The sequence below is a fragment of the Scylla paramamosain genome, chromosome 35, assembly GCF_035594125.1.
Source record: "Scylla paramamosain isolate STU-SP2022 chromosome 35, ASM3559412v1, whole genome shotgun sequence".
NCBI lineage: Eukaryota > Metazoa > Arthropoda > Malacostraca > Decapoda > Portunidae > Scylla > Scylla paramamosain.
In genome coordinates this window covers 8,212,501-8,217,500 of record NC_087185.1, presented here as the reverse complement: position 1 = coordinate 8,217,500, position 5,000 = coordinate 8,212,501, and the positions used below count along the sequence as shown (strand labels likewise).

The 5,000-nt window shown below is 40.9% G+C and overlaps 2 protein-coding genes across 3 annotated transcripts in view; one reads left to right on the top strand and one right to left on the bottom strand.

Annotated features, from left to right (window-relative positions):
- The window catches only part of LOC135090632 (proton-coupled zinc antiporter SLC30A2-like), a 35,783-nt gene that overhangs the window by 5,380 nt on the left and 25,403 nt on the right, over positions 1-5,000 (top strand). The window lies entirely within an intron of this gene.
- The window catches only part of LOC135090631 (zinc transporter foi-like), a 30,587-nt gene that overhangs the window by 19,238 nt on the left and 6,349 nt on the right, over positions 1-5,000 (bottom strand). The window lies entirely within an intron of this gene.

Genomic DNA, 5,000 nt, shown 5'->3' with positions numbered 1-5,000 from the left:
ATGAAAAGACGTGGAAAAAGTGCAGGGTGGTATCATCAGTGTAGGAGTGGATAGGACAAGAAGTTTGGTTTAGAAGGTCATTGATGAATAATAAGAAAAGAGTGGGTAATAGGACAGAACCCTGAGGAACACCACTGTTAATAGATTTAGGAGAACAGTGACCGTCTACTACGACATCAATATAACGGTCAGAAAGGAAACTTGAGATGAAGTTACAGAGGGAAGGATAGAAGCCGTAGGAAGGTAGTTTGAAAATCAAAGCTTTGTGCCAGACTCTATCAAAAGCTTTTGATATATCCAAGGCAACAGCAAAAGTTTCACCAAAATCTCTAAAAGAGGATGACCAAGACTCAGTAAGGAAAGCCAGAAGATCACCAGCAGAGCGGCCTTGACGGAACCCATACTGGCGATCAGATAGAAGGTTGTGAAGTGATAGATGTTTAAGACTCTTCCTGTTGAGGATAGGTTCACAAACCTTAGATAGGCAGAAAATTAAAGCAATAGGACGGTAGTTTGAGGGATTAGAACGGTCACCCTTTTTAGGAACAGGTTGAATGTAGGCAAACTAGATATTGAATGTTGACAGACAGTGTTGAAAGCAGTTTGACTAGGCAAGGTGCAAGCACGTAGGCACAGTTTCGGAGAACAATAGGAGGGACCCCATCAGGTCCATAAACCTTGAGAGGGTTTAAGCCAGGGAGGGCATGGCGAAGAATTTTAATAGGTAGCATGAAGTAGTCAGAGGGTGGAGGAGAGGGAGGAACAAGCCCTGAATCGTCCAAGCTAAAGTTTTTAGCAAAGGTTTGAGCGAAGAGTTCAACTTTAGAAATAGATGTGATAGCAGTGGTGCCATCTGGTTCAAATAAAAGAGGGAAAGAAGAAGAGGCAAAGTTATTGGAGATATTTTTGGCTAGATGCCAGAAGTCATGAGAGGAGTTGGATCTTAAAAGATTTTGACACTTTCTGTTAATGAAGGAGTTTTTTGGCTACTTGGAGAACAGACTTGGCATGGTTCCGGGCAGAAATATAAAGTGCATGAGATTCTGGTGATGGTAGGCTTAAGTACCTTTTGTGGGCCACCTCTCTATCATGTATAGCACGAGAACAAGCTGTGTTAAACCAAGGTTTGGAAGGTTTAGATGAAGAAAAAGAGTGAGGAATGTACGCCTCCATGCCAGACTCTTTCACCTCTGTTATGCGCTCAGCACACAAAGGATGGGTCTCTGACACAGAAGCAGTAGTCATTCCAAGGAAAATCAGCAAAATACCTCCTCAGGTCCCCCAAACTAGCAGAGGCACCTTCGCTTAGGGGGATCCTGAGGAAGGATTGGAGCGATAGGACAAGATACAGATATGAGATTGTGATCGGAGGAGCCCAACGGAGAAGAAAGGGTGACAAGCATAAGCAGAAGGATTAGAGGTCAGGAAAAGGTCAAGAATGTTGGGCGTATCTCCAAGACGGTCAGGAATACGGGTGTTGCACCAACTGCTCTAGGTCGTGGAGGATAGCAAAGTTGAAGGCTAGTTCACCAGGATGGTCAGTGAAGGAAGGGGGAAAGCCAAAGCTGGTGGTGAACACTGAAGTCTTCTAGAATGGAGATCTCTGCAAAAGGGAAGAGAGTCAGAATGTGCTCCACTTTGGAAATTAGGTAGTCAAAGAATTTCTTGTAGTCAGAGGAGTTAGGTGAGAGGTATACAGCAAAGATAAATTTTGTTTAAGAGTGACTGTAGTCGTAGCCAGATGGTGGAAAACTAGGAAGATTCAAGAGCGTGGGCACGAGAGCAGTTAAGTCGTTGTGCACAATAAGCGCAACATCCAGCTTTGGATCGAAAATGAGGATAGAGAATGTATGAGGGAACAGAAAAGGGGCTACTGTCAGTTGCCTCCGACACCTGAGTTTCAGTGAGGAAAAGAAGATAAGGTTTAGAAGAGGAGAGGTGGTGTTGTACAGATTGAAAATTAGATCTTAGACCACCAATGTTGAGGAAAATTAATAAAGAAGAAGTTGAGGAGGGTGTCAGAACACTTAGGGTCGTTGTCAGAAGGGCAGTCCGACCTGGGGACATTTGTGGTCCCCTCCCCAGATGGGAACTCCGAGGTTGGTGTAGGAGTCGCCATGATAATTTCGAAATCTTGAGTGAAGGGTGTGTGTGTTATTAGGTGATTGTAATTTTGTGTGGAGGAAGAGAGTTGTCTTTAGAGGGCAGGCTGTGACTGCCCCCTTGTGTTGTGAGACACAAAGGGAAACGTTCAGTGAGGTCACAGCTGGGTTTAATGATAAGTTCACAGGACCCCTTGATCCAGTGCTTTAGACCTTAATGGGTGTAATTATCGTTTCGGCAGGTGTCTACTGCCTCCTGTGAATGCTCAGTAGGAAACGATGTTTTAGGAAGGAAACTGTGTTAAGTAACATGTACATGACATGGCCACTGCATATACATAAGAATATGCAGTAACAAAAGATATTTTAGGAAGAAAACTGTCATGTAAAAATTTATTTAAACTGAGATTAAGGTACCAATTACATTTTTTTTCTTATTATATTAGTATCTTACATTCAGACGCATCTCGTGCGTCATAGGTTCGAGATGTGACATTTTCTTTTATTATACACTTATATAACCAATGATTTAGGATTGAATAGCAATGACCTGTGTTTAAAAATTGGGAATTAATATTTTTATTTATATATAAATCAATCTTGAAACTAAGAAAAATGTGAAATATTCATGTAACCTTTTTGTAATAAAACGTCCTAAGTTGAGAGCCCCTGCTTTATTTCACATCGTCAGTTTCTAAGTGAACATCAGCCTAAGTAGACGTAAGATTTGTATGTGTACTGCGCTGCGTAGTATAGTTAGTATTTACTCATAGTAAATACTTGTGGAGTATAGTTAGTACATGCTACATTTTATTTAAGTATGATTATGGTAAAACGCCCTAATTTGGCATGTAAATTTGGGTAATGAGCTGAAAGAGTTTGGGAACCACTGCCATATACTTAATGAACTGTGGCAAGAAAACCCTACAGACTGTATGAACCAAGGTAATACTGATACCCTAGACTTAAATGAAGGGAGGCAAAAATAACACGTAGACTCAATGAAATGCGGTATAATGTTTCCGTAGACTTTTACCGCAGGAGATATGCCACAGCAAAAACTCGTCTGCATCCATGAAAAAAAAAAAAAAAAGAGAAAAGAAAAATATATAATGAATAGTTCCTTGAAACAAAGTAAATTTCACCGAACATTCAACTGGAAATGATGCACAACTTTTGTTTTTGGAATATCTTGCCGAGAGACATACAGACGAACAGAGAGAAACATGTGTGAATGAATGTAATCTCAACTAACTTCCGTAAATCAAGTAATAATACTAATAAAATAGCTAACTCTTACCCATGTATTATCTAAGATTTCCTGATGACTGAGCAAGTTTGAAGATGACGAGGTAACCACTGCTATCATCCCCCACCATCACTACCGCCATTACTCCCATTACCACAGCAACATCAAGTAAAAATAAGACCACAATCATCGCGTGCTGGTTATCGTCATTATTCCTATCAACATAATATCATGTCTTCACACCACAGCCACCACCACTATCATCACTTCCACCACTACCACCACCACCACCACCACCACAGTTACACAAACTACCACCACCACCACAACCACTGTTACGCAAACTACCACCACCACCGCCACAACAAGCATCACTGTTACTACTACCACCACTACCACTGTGACCACCACCTCCACCTCCACCACCATTATTACCACCATCTTATCACCACTGAAAACAACGACAACAACAACATTAGAAACACGAACAACAGCAGTAGTTGATGATTGGTTGGTGGTGAGAAAACAGATGTTCGCTATACACACACACACACACACACACACACACACACACACACACACACACACCTGTTTCATTTTGACTCTCTCCCCATCACTGTTTGCACTACCGTCATAGTGTAAAGACAGAAAAGAGAGTGAGCGAGTGGAAGAGAGAGAGAGAGAGAGAGAGAGAGAAGAAAAAGCAAGATATATTTTTCATCCGACACTTAAAGACCTCACCTTCAATCGCGATAACTACTGCAAGGTAATTTAAACATTCGTTGGGGCCAATACGTATGCTGCTGCTATTTCTTTCTTTGTGTTCCTTTGTGTAATGAAATGATTGGGAAGGAAGCCACTGACTTACTGCCTTTTTTTTCCATTGCTTCCTTTTTTTCCTTCCTTTCCCCCTTTAATCATTCTCTCCTTACTCCAACTTTCCCTTCTCTCTCTCTCTCTCTCTCTCTCTCTCTCTCTCTCTCTCTCTCTCTCTCTCTCTCTCTCTCTCCTCTCTCTCTCTCTCTCTCTCCCTACTCCTAATTTTTCTTTCTTTGTTTTTCTCGAGTGAAACTGCCCATTTTTCCCTCCACCTCCTCCTATCTACCTTAAAATTTCCCTGTTTTCCTTTTGTTTATTATATCTCTCTCTCTCTCTAAACTATCTTTATCTTTAAATTTTCCTACATTTTCTTCTTCTCTGGTAATTCTGCCTTTTCCTTTCAAATATCCTTGTATAATCCCTTTCCATTTTTTTTTCCTTTTTAGTAACTGCTTGTTTTCCCCTCTCAAACTACCTACTTATATCAATTTTCTCTCTATTTCCTCCTTTCCAGCAACTATTTTACTCGTTTTCAGTAACTTTTTTTTCCTCTCTAAACCTATTACTTATAAGAACTCCTCTATTGTCCTTCCTTCTAGCAACTGGTCTTTTCTTCTTCCTCCAAACCCAGTAGCCCTATTTATATCAACTCTCAATTTTCCTTTCTAGTAACTTTTTTTCTCTCTCCTTCAAATCCAGTAATATCAACTCCTCTCTATCTCCTCCTTGAGAGACTACTTTTTATTCTTCTTCCTCCAATCCAGTTCTCCTTCAGCTTCCCTCTCGTGTCCTCAATTACACCTCTTGTTCAAAGCCTTCCCTCACAGGAC